Raw genomic sequence first — 12,041 nt, 5'->3', positions numbered from 1 at the left:
ATCCCACCAACCGTGGGGCTCGATCCCGCCAACCGTGAGATCAGGACCTGAGCTGAAACCAAGAGTTGGACGCTTAATCAACTGAACCACCAGGTGCCCCAATGCAGAGAGGTTCGAGTTCAACCAGTTAAATCAGAGACTTCTAGAACAATAAGCCTGTACTAAACTTATATAACTAGTCACACTGACTTGTCAGATGTCACTAGCTAGGCTACAAAACATCTTGGCCTTTACAAAACCTCTTCCAAATATGCAATCGTTTTCACCACTTTACCCCACTACAGCCCCCATGACCCCGAGTGCCGGAATCTTGCTCTTCCTCCTGGGTTCTCTATTTGAGTTAAATCACTGTGCTGAGACACTTGTGCATAGGCTTTCCGTCATCTACTAAGAGCTGACTCTGCAAGCTTTCCTCGGAATGGCCCCATCTGCAAGTGGGTTGAAAATGCAACTTTCGGTATCATGTAGAGAATAGATCATTGCTGTGACTGGTTGAAACCTGACTGTTTCTTAGTTTCATCCTTGTGACAGATGCCACCACAGGTCACCTGCTCCTGCATATTTCCTTCCTCTTTCCTTACAATACACTTTCTTTGTTCTTCCCCCATCTTGGTCACCTGTCTCAAGAGTCAGCCCTCGAGGCAGCAGAACACACAGCAGGGGGGCCAAGGAGGATGCCCCTGGACAACACTTGCCAGAACATTCCAAGGACCCACACGAGGCCAAAGTCCCCTTTCTCATCCCCTGTGTACCACCTTAGTGAGAGATACAGGGGGAGATGGAGAATCTCCGAGAGCCTGAGCTTTGCTTTCTGAGGGATCCAGGAAATTTCTGGATGGAGCGTTTTACATTACTCAGCTGGGCTCAACTTAAACCAGATTGGACATTTAATTAGTTTGTTTTCTCACTTCCTAGCATATAAGCATTCAGGAGAGAAAAACTAATTAGTAATGAACCAAATTAATTTACAGGATTTTTTTCTGCACAACCAATTTGGAGTGTGAGTTGCATTTTTTTTTTTCTAAAACGCTCAAAATTTGCATTTCTTTTCAAGGAGTCCACAGCACCTCTGAGAGCAAAGACTCCTACTCTATATTCATAGCTTCAGAAATACCAATCACTTCTGATTTTACATCTTGGCAAAATCTGTATTCTCAGTCCTTGTGTATAATTTATATACTGAAACTACCAGCAAGGCACCTTAGCAGAGATGGTCCGTAAGCAATCTCAAGCTCGGTGAATGCCCACTGGACCCTGTCCTGTCTTCTGTCCCTAACTTCCAGTTCCAGTTTTGCCTTGCCCTTGCTCTCATGAACATGACATTTCTACATCCCAGTGTCCCGTGCTCACAGAATCAAAGGCACCTCTGTCTCCCCCCTTTCTCATTCGTCCCAAGCTGCATCCAGTGCCAGGTGGGTCTAGGTTTTACCCCTTACTTCTCCATTCCCATTTTTACATTACTACCACACATCAAGATAATGCCCACCAACGTACAAGTTTCTGCTCATGAGCTCAGCATCTATACTCTTCCGTCCCTCTCCAGCACTCTCAGGTGATGCTTCCTGAAGCTGTAATTTCATTATATCTTTTCTCTGCTCGAGGCTTGCCTCTTTCTTGACCTGGACATGCCAGGAACTCCAGGTCTTCATTTCAGTTGCTTGGTGCTCCTCTACAAAGATGTTCCTGGAGTCCTCAATCCATTTTTTTAAGCCCAAGTCATCCTCTTGACTCCCTCACCCAAGCCTCTCCCCTTGCCTACTTCTCCTCCTCGATCCATATCTCAACTAATCACACCAAGAGCTTCCTGGTTGTCAGTGTAGAGTTATCAGTCTTCTCTGCCTCTTCCTCCTCTCACATCCCCAAATGCAACAGATCACGAGATCATGGGGGATTCTCTTACCAAATGCCCTGAGGATATCACAGCGTTTATACATATATCTTTCAATTCCAGCTCCTGTCAGTGCTCCTGGCTCTCATCGCCCAGCTTTCCAGTTTATCCTTCATGATGTCTAGAGACTCGTCTTCCTCAATGATATATCTTATCATGTCACTTTCTTGCCCAAAACATTTTGTCCTTCCCATCCAGTAAAGCCCAAGAATTCTTAGCACGACATGGCAGGTACAGTATTATCTTGCCCCGTCCCTACCCGACAGCCACTTCTTCAACTGTGTACCCCTCGACACCCCATGGTCCACTCTCCCACACTAGGGTTGTCAGACTTAGCAAAATAATAATAATAATAATAATAATAATAATAATAATAAATACAAATACAGAATGCCCACTTAGACAGCAATGCCTGAAAATATTTACACAAAAAGTTTGTTTATCTGAAATTCAGATTTGACTAGGTGTCTTTCACTTATCTTGTGACACTGTCCCATATAGTCTTCTCCAAATATGCCCCACATTTTCAAACCCATGCGATCTCATCTGTAATGGTGGTTCTTTTCAAGTGGAATTCTTTGCCCTTATCTCCCATCCATCCTATGGACCTCGTACCAATAGAAGAGATCCAGCTCCTCTCCCTCCTGGGGCATAGACCTCATCTACAGCTCTGCAGTGGGGTAAACCTGAGAGCCCCCTCTCCTTTTTCTTAAGGTGCCCTTTATTAAAGAGAGAAAGTTTTGTGATGTAGCTCAAGGGGATATGAGTGGGAGGCAGAAATGCTTGTCTAGCATGATAATGCCAAGTTAACTCACTTTTCAAAAAAAAAAAAAAAAGAGTAAACATTTCATCATAAAAGGGACTCCGATTTCTTTGGGAGACGCATGGCGGAGAATGAATTCTTCTAGTGCCAAGCTTTGTTTGTTTGGAAATAGGGAAATAGTGGAATCCCTGTCCACCTTGCCTGGGGTGGAGGTGGAAAAGAAGCCAGCAAACCTTGAGCTGAAGCCCATCTTTTCTTGTGAAAAAACATGGGCATTCTATGGCTAAGGCTGCTAAGTTTGTGAGATGCCAGAAGGGCCTGAGGAGACTGAGATTTGATCAAGGAGGAATGGGATCAACAGATGGGGAAGGGAGAGTGGACCTGAGGGGAAGTGTAGGGGAAGACATCAGGCACTGGAAGACCCTCTGAAGTCCTGGGACAGCCCCGATTGAGGCCAGCTTCCTCCCCATCTGTTCTTAGCTCGAACAGTCTGAGGACAATTGCAGAAATCTCTTCAGGGACGGAATCCAGTACATGTTCACTTTCAGGCAAAGTTGATGAGTGCGCGCCACCCCCCCCCCCCGGTCACAGGCTGACGAGCCACCTGTTCCAGGTGGGCTACTGGGGTTACTCGGAGCATCTCCATACAGGCGGTGGGGAAAAAGGGTTACAGCAGGAAAAAGGGTTAGTTTGGTTTTAGCTTGAACCTGCCTCCAAGAATGTCTTCTCACCTAAACGTGCCTACTACATCCACTCATTCTTCCAGGACTAGATAAATGTCACCTTTTCTGTGTCTTCCCTAACCAGGGCAATCCCTTGCACAAACTAGCAAGGCATTCTTCATAGATTTAAAACTCTCAACTTCTCAGGGTGCCTGAGTGGCTCAGTTGGTGAAGCAGCCGACTCTTGATTTCAGATCAGGTCATGATCTCATGGTTTGTGAGTTCAAGCCCCACATTGGGCTCCAAACGGACAGTGCAGAGGCTACTTGGGATTCTCTTTCTGTCCCTCCATCCCTCTCTCTCTCTCTCAAAATAAATAAATTAACTAACCCCCCCCCAAAAAAAAACCTCTCATCTTCTCTACTCTCTAGTAGTGAAGGTAAATTCATATGGACCTGGATTAAGTCTAGTCCATTCATCCTTTTATCCTAAGCACTGGGTGCTATCTTATGCATAATAAATGTTGAATATTCACTGGATGAATGAATGAATTTATTCTGATTTTTATTATAGCTATTTGTCTTTTCTCCTACTTGAAAAATATGCTATCTCTTGTTCTCCTCCCCACCTTCCCTGCACTAAGACACTTTTGTGTGTGTGCCCACTGTCAGCTTTTGGTAGTATTTAATCAATTGAATTAGGATCTGAAGGTAGTTTATAAAAATGATTAGTTTGATTCTAAACATATAAGTGATGTCACATGAGGTGATGATATTACCATGAAGACAATTACAAGATGCTGCTGTACAAGTGTAATGTTCAATGTACTGGAAAAAGGTTGCAGCGCTGATTTTTACAAAATACTATTTCTTAATTATCATGTAGGTAAACATCTGCCTCGTCCATGCCTGAATGGTTGAAAATTCTGGATTGGTGGGTTTACATCAATGAGGCTCCATTGAATTCAAGAGACTTGAGCAATGTGGAATTAATTGTAGCTGCCAAAAGATATTCTTAAAGTTACATCGGTGTGTACAAAACTCTACTAATTATAAAAGCTTCAGGGACAGCCAAATATTTTCCAGGTTGTTTACCTCTTCATATCCTTCCTGGTTTGAAAAATTATTTTGGCCCCACCAAATGAAATACTCTCCGGTAAGAGCATGGTATGCGTATGTTACATTAGTGTGCATGCTATATTGCTAAATCAATATGTGTTTTGCTCAAGGTCCTTTTCTCCTGTTTTCAGATATTTTAACTTAAGAAGAAATAGCCAAGCCTGGTAAACTTGCACAGATTGAATTTTATTTATTTATTTATTTATTTATTTATTTAGAGAGAAAGAGCACAAGCAAGTGAGGGACAGAGACAGAGGGAGAGGGTGAGAGAGTGTGGAACCCCACACGGGGCTCAAGCTCACCCAATGTGAGGCTTGAACCCATGAACTGTGGTGAGATCATGACCTGGGCCAAAGTCAAGAGGTGGATACTCAACCAGCTGAGCCACCCAGGCATCCCTAGCCCCAGCTTTTTTTTCTAGTGATGTCGAGTGTGCAAGTAGTAAAGTCCATCTCCAAAAACAGCAAACTTATCTCTGCATCATTTAAAAATTATTAGGCTTTGAAGTATCTTCAACAGCATTGTAATAATTCTTCTTTAATTTTTCGCATTGGGTACTTTCAAGGAGGGAGAGAAGAAGATAGGGAGAAAAAAGAGGCAACCTCAGAGTCAGTCACTGAGGTGGAATTCTTCACCTACCTATGGCTCATGGCTCATTCAGACAATAGTAGAAAGACATGCCTTTCCATAGGGCTCAGGAATCCTTAAAATACAGAAACCTTCATGGTATCAGTGCCATGACTTAACTTCCAAAAAGAATTCCTTGTTTTCCATAACAGTTATTCGAGAACATCATCATCACTATTATTATTGATCTTACTAATAATAACTAATATTAAGTGAACCCTTCCCCCAGAGAGTGTTTAAAATATTCCAGGTGCAGAGAACTAAGCATTTTGCTTGAGTTATCTCATCTAATCCTCTCAGCCCACCCAGTTTTATTGTTTGTTTGTTTGTTTGTTTTTTCCCACCTGTTGATGAGAACATTAGTAAGGTTAAGGAAACTGCCCAGGGCCCCACTGTAAGTGAGATACCTTGGAGTAAAGCCCAGGTCTGTCTGAACAAAGAGTCTGTGCTCATAACCTTTACATTTTAAGAGCTCAGCAGCAAGTTACCCCATCTCTATGCCATTTAGGGAATGATGAGGGGCACTGGATTGGTTAAGAGTTCAGATACTTTGGGGGCTCCTGGGTGGTTCAGTTGGTTGAGCATCCGACTTTGGCTCAGGTCATGATCTCACAGTTCATGGGTTCGAGCCCTGTGTCAGGCTCTGTGCTGACAGCTCAGAGCCTGGAGCCTGCTTCGGATTCTGTGTCTCCTTCTCTCTCTGTTCCTCCCCTGCTCATGCTCTGTCTCTTTCTCTCTCACAAATAAATAAAGATTAAAAAAATTTTTTTTAATTAAAAAAAAAAAGACCAGATACTTTGACATGCAGTCAGAGTTAGGAGGCAAAGGGGTGGAGGTCCAGTACCCAAGACTAGATTATCTTTAAGAGTAAAACAAACAGGGGCACCTGGGTGGCTCAGATGGTTGAGTGTCTGACCTCAGCTCAGGTCATGATCTCACAGTTCATGGGTTTGAGCCCCACATCAGGCTCTGTGCTGACAGCTCAGAGGCTGGAGCCTACGTCACATTCTGTGTCTCTCTCTCTGCCCCTCCCCTCTTGTGCCCTCTCTCTCTCAAAACTAAATAAATAAACATCAAAAAAATAAAACAAAAACCAACCAACAAACAAAAAAAAAAACACTGTGTAAATGATCTTTCTTTTCTTTTCTTTTTTTTTTTTTTTTTTTTTTTTTTTTTTTTTTTTTTTTTTAGAATTGTTAGTTCTAGTTCATTGAGTAAACAAAGGCTTTTAGGTGTTAAAAAAGAATATGCCAGAAACAGGCTTACTAAAATTAGTTTATACACTGCAGTATTTCAAAAATCATTTTACAGAGCAAGTCAGAAAAAGGTGCCCTCTCACTTTTTACTAAAACCCAGTATATGAAAATTCTTCATCTAGCTTGGATCACAGAGTTTCGGAATATTTCATTATTCTGCACACGACCTACAAAAATAATTATACTTGCCACAACAAGCAATATTAAGGAGCTCTGTGTTTGTGAAGAATCCTGTTTGACGTCTTTTAAATAAACCAAAGAAGAAAAAAAGATAACCACTCTCGAAGTACCTCTGTTGCACATTTACTTTTTTGTGACTTAAACTTGAGTAAACAAAATAAAACATGGAGGGAAAAAAAACCTCACAAACATGTTTGGTTACCATTGTTTTTATAATACAAGTACTGACTGGAATTGTTAGCTAAACATACCTACAGATCCACATTTTGGTATTTCCAGTAGCAGAAAGTTTCCTTATAACTTACCACCTGAAATTAATTGCTGATAGAGTTTTTCGAAGTTATACAATTTATTTAGTTTCCTAATACAGAATTTCAGATGGCTTCAAACACCAATAGCTCAAAGGTTCTGGGAAAGAATCAGTTTACAGAAGTGCCACCTAGATATTATTGTTAAGATACGCATTCTCAGGATCCAGTAACATTAACAAACAGGCAAGAATAAACTATTTGCACATTATGTTCTGGTATTAACGCTTAGCTGCCAAAGATGATCACATGGGAACAGGGTCCTTTTCTGAAAAATTCTTTGACGCATAGAGGATTCTTTGAAAAAGAACAGATGTGCAAATGTGACACCTTATTCATTAATCGTGGCAAAAAAATAAAACAAAATAAAGCATAAACCAAGATTTTTACACCAAAGACACACTGCTATACTTTTTTTGCTCTTGAAAGTCACTATCAAAACAGGTAAATCATTTGGAGATCAAGGGGAATCTGCTAGTCCTTCCATATGACGAGTTTTTTGCTGTGAATGCTCATCTGGAGTTTCACACTCCGAGACCATGGCATAGGTTAAAAGTCTAACGACAATGTGCTCTGGGTAACATAACTTCTTGGATAAGGCTAGTTTTAAATTCCATGCTATGAAAGATTATATCCACTGGGATATAAGCTCCATGAGGTCACAGATTTTTTTTTTTAACCTTTTCTTCACTGGTGTAGCCCCGACATCTAAGATACTTGGCACTTTTGGTACTTACTAAATATTCTGGGAATGATAGCAATGCCCCAATATATTTAGGCTCTCATAACAGAATATATGTGGAACATACTAAAATCAAGGTCTCATTGAGGCATCAGCTTGGTCTTAAAGCCATGGGCACTGAAACGTCACAAAATTTTGCATAAACCAGAGCTTTGTCCAAATAGCAAGTTATGTGTCCCAGAGCATTTACTCCATTTTCTGTGTAACTTGCCTACTCCATGGGCAACGATAGGAAGTGGGAAATGTGAAAGGCCCACATAATCCACTTCAGGAAGGACATCAAAATTTCTTCCCCATCTCAGCCCATCACTTAATAATATAACATCACTGGAACCAGGAACATCTCACCTCTCAGCTCACATGTCTGTATACCCTAGCCTGTCATGCCCAGGGCATTTTGGAAAAAGGTATAGAGGCTCAATTTGTTCTTTTCTTTCATTCCCTGTTCCTCCACTGCTAGAACTTTCTAAGAAATTCTATAGAATTTGACAAGGATCCAAGAAATATTTGGCCTGGCCCAGAATTTGGGGCAGAAACCTTTATTTCTCAGAGACATCAGTTCAGATGTAATATCTTTCAGGAACCCACCCCAATTCTTTGTAAGCTAGTTTAGTCCGCGAATCTCATTTTACCTCGAACCTGTCCCAGAGCACCAAATTATATTGAAATCATCAGTGCGTTGCTGCTTCTCCCACTAAACTGTAAGCTTCCTAAGAGGCCATGTCTTATTGAGCCCTCACATTTGTCATGGTGGCACAGCGCCTAAAAACAGTAGGTGCCCAGTCAGTGCTTCCTGAATTCCATACCTGTCGCAACTATCATCTTGAAAGACTGTATGATGAAGATGGAATATTGTTGCTGGAAACGTTCCTCTCCTACAGTCGAAGGCACTGTTTGGAAAACAGCTCGATATTCTGTATCAGAGAGGATGCCATTTCCGTTTTAAGAAACCTGTCCACAATCTCATGATGCACCAGAGTTGGTCAGGACCTTGGTTCCAGGTTCCAGAAATCCAAATAGAGTACTTATTATAATGATAATATGTCTCATAGAGCCCCCAGATAGGAGCAGAATGAGGCTAAACTTTGAGAATACACATAATGGGGACTCAGACCATCAGGAAACTTGAGTCTGGTCTCTGTTCTTCTCTGACCAGCATTTTTTGCTTTTCTGGACCACATGGAGCAAAACATGACTGCAATATCTTCAAAATGTACATTTTTTATGCGCCAAGAACCCCAAAAGATTAACTTCTGTTCTGGTTCCTCGTCCTACCGAGAATGACTCCAAATTGCTCACCTTTGTGAAGCGCTCACCTTAAACCAACCAAATGCAGCTGCTGGTGGGGTTCAAAAATATGGCCAGGCTGTTGGGCAGACAATCTCATAGGCGTCCACCACACTTTCAAATTCATTAGTTTCTAAGAAAAACACATAATCAAAATGGACTATTTCTTTTTTTTAATTTTTTTTAACGTTTATTTATTTTTTTTGGACAGAGAGAGACAGAGCATGAACGGGGGAGGGGCAGAGAGAGAGGGAGACACAGAATCAGAAACAGGGTCCAGGCTCTGAGCCATCAGCCCAGAGCCCGACGCGGGGCTCGAACTCACAGACCGTGAGATCGTGACCTGGCTGAAGTTGGACGCTTAACCGACTGCGCCACCCAGGCGCCCCAAAATGGACTATTTCAAATGTATCAATGGTCATCTCTATGAAATATAAAGTCTTCAAAGCAATAATCTGCAAATTTATTTTTCGTAATTCATGGTACCACTAAAAAATTTCCAAAGAAATAAGATTGCTTTGTCTTAAAAATAAACTTATTTTATTATATGATAATGTTGACAGTTTACATAAACAACACCATTTAGAACATGCAAAACAATTATAAAATTACATTTTAAAAAGATACGGAAATCTTTGAAGTTCTTTCTTGATATGGGACCTACTAAATTTCAAGAGACACCATTTACATTTTAGAATCAAAACAAAATTCCTAAGCCTGGGTTGGCTTAAGAGAGTCCATTGGTCAACCAACAACAATTCAGGGTAGGAACCTTTACAGCACTGTGTTTTTGTTTTTAAATACTATTAACAAGCATTTGTTTCAAGCACTTTGGCATCAAAGAACACCGAGAAAAAGCAAGGGCATAAATGAGCCCAAAAGACTTTTGAGAATAAAGCATATGCAACATGAATCAGTTGGATATAATCCTGTTTCAAGGATGACTATTAAGTCGGAAGAAAAATTGACTTAGAAGATGATTAGTTGTTTGGCTTAGTTCTTAATACATTTGAGCAATTTCTGTGAAGGCAGCCTCATTCTCAAAACAATGTGTGATAGAAGGTGATACACAACTTCACCTTTTGTCTGAATTCTCCACTTCACTTTGTGTATGAAGTCTACACTGCAAAGTAAAATTTGAAAAGATTCTGGAAAAAAAGAAGCTGCTTGGCTAACATCACAACAGCCAAAGTACAGCAATTTGGGGACATCTTCTATTGGTTTTCGTAAATTACCCACCCGATCAATGTAGAAAGTTTCAGTTTCAATGGAATATTGGTTAAATGGAGATTTAGCTTTTTCAGTGTTTTTTTTTCTTTTTAATTGCTTTTATATATATATATAGAAAGAGAGAGAAAGAGTGCAAGCTGGGGAGAAGGGCTGAGGGAGAGAGAGAGAGAGAGAGAGAGAGATTGAGAATCTCAAGCAGGCTCCATGCTCAGTGTGGAGCCTGACATGGGGCTTGATCCCACAACCTTGGGATCATGACCTGAGCTGAAATCAAGACTCAAAAGCTCATTGTCTGAGCCACTTAGGTGCCCCTAGCTTTTTCAATTTTAAAAGAGTCTTTATTAAATATGCTATGGAGTTGAAGGGACATCTGGCGAGATGGTCCCAAGTAGTCGATTCTTATGGTCGTGATTTCATTGCAACAACATCCACCTGAGAGCCATCAGGAAGAAGAAAAATGAGGATATGGTCACGAGCCGTGTCTGCTGGGCTCTGCTGTGCTGTCACTGACCACTGCTCTGGAATAAACAACCTCTTCCAGTGCTATCATTTATCCCTTAGTGAGTGCAAACACTTACCTGTTTTTTTTTTTTTTATTTTCCATCGCTATTCATTACCCTAGCTATGGGGAAAACCTGTTTGCTTTACTAATGTAGGAATTTATTCATGTCAATGAGAATTTACAAAAGAGCAAAGAAACATAATAGAGGTCAATGCTATAGAAAACACGATGGTAACAGTAATATAAATCCAGGACTCTGCCTTCTGAGTATCTGCAGGAAAATAGCCCCGGCATCTCAGAGTCTTGGCGAAACACAGTTTAGTATAAAGTCCTGAGCTATGTTAGTGAGTTAAGCTGCACCCACTCAGATCAACAAAAATGACAGTTAAGAACACAAACTGAAATTGGGTAAATCTTGGCTCCAATTCTAGCTCCACCAATTCTGAACTGTATAAATCAGGGTTATATTATTTACCTTTTTTGTGTCTGTTTCCACATGCGGGAAATGAGGATCATGATAGATGTCCCATAGGTTCTTGAAAGGCTTAGAAGAAATGATATACTTGAAACTCTTGGCCCATGGTAAGTGCTGGATAAATGGCAGCGTTATGATTAATCCAATTCCTAAAATCTAAACTCCTTTTCACTTCTATTTTTTATTCGACTAGTAATCCTGGTAACAAAACTTTAAGTGGAAGTTTATTAAAATGTCTTAAGTGAGCGCTTTTTCCCAATTCCGAAACAATACTGAAATTACTTATTATTACAAAAATAGTAAAAAACACAGACTAACATTACAAACAAAAAGTAAATACATTATTTAAAATTCATTTTCTCCTGACTGTTTTCCTGAGACACATTCTGTCCATTTTCGAATGAGCAAGGCATTTTGCAGCTTGCACCAGCCTGGAGAAATAAGGGAAAAGAGAACACGCTAGTTAATACAAATGGATCATGCAAATTAAAAGAAAAAAAAAAAAATCTTGAGCCAATAGTTTTGTTTTCCATTCATTAATGATTAGCGTCATCCTGTAATAAGTTAGGGGAACATACGATTTCTCGATAAGCATTTACTATACCCCACACATCCGCTGGGTGTTTGGGGGGGGAAGGAGATGCTTTACGCTGCTGGCAGAGCTAGGGAAAGTCACTGTTCTCTCTTGCTGGCTATGAACAAGGAAGCGTGTGGCTCCCATTGCTACTGCCATGACTTAAGGGGAACCGGCCAAGGATGAAGCCAACTCTTCGGTGAGCGAGCAGAAAAACAGAAATAACGTTTCCCCGTGTGGGAGCCTCTCGTTCACCGAAGTGTGCAGAGTACCGTTCCTCCGGACTGCCAGTTCACATGAGCCAACGCATTTCCTTCATTTGAAATCCTTTCGATTGGGTTTGACGCTATCACAGCCAAACTACCCTAGCCGATTGTACGAGCGCCGTGATCCATTTGCCCACTTGGAGCCATTCTTTGTCCTGCTCTG

At 41.0% G+C, this 12,041-nt stretch overlaps 1 protein-coding gene across 3 annotated transcripts in view; it reads right to left on the bottom strand.

The window, feature by feature from the left end:
- Nucleotides 1-8,802: 8,802 nt before the first annotated feature.
- The window catches only part of BTC (betacellulin), a 48,276-nt gene continuing 45,037 nt past the window's right edge, over nucleotides 8,803-12,041 (bottom strand). For 2 of the 3 annotated variants that reach the window (XM_040481165.1, XM_040481166.1), the window contains one exon: nucleotides 10,477-11,469. The gene's annotated coding sequence lies outside the window, so the exon portion shown is untranslated. Of the gene's footprint in view, nucleotides 8,965-10,476; nucleotides 11,470-12,041 lie in introns of those variants that run through there. The other variant, XR_005792378.1, reaches the window with a different exon arrangement.

This window comes from Herpailurus yagouaroundi, unplaced genomic scaffold (assembly GCF_014898765.1).
Source record: "Herpailurus yagouaroundi ecotype Mexico unplaced genomic scaffold, PumYag 28, whole genome shotgun sequence".
In the NCBI taxonomy this organism is placed as follows: domain Eukaryota; kingdom Metazoa; phylum Chordata; class Mammalia; order Carnivora; family Felidae; genus Herpailurus; species Herpailurus yagouaroundi.
Note: the sequence above shows the minus strand (reverse complement) of the source record. Positions and strands in the feature narration are given on the sequence as shown.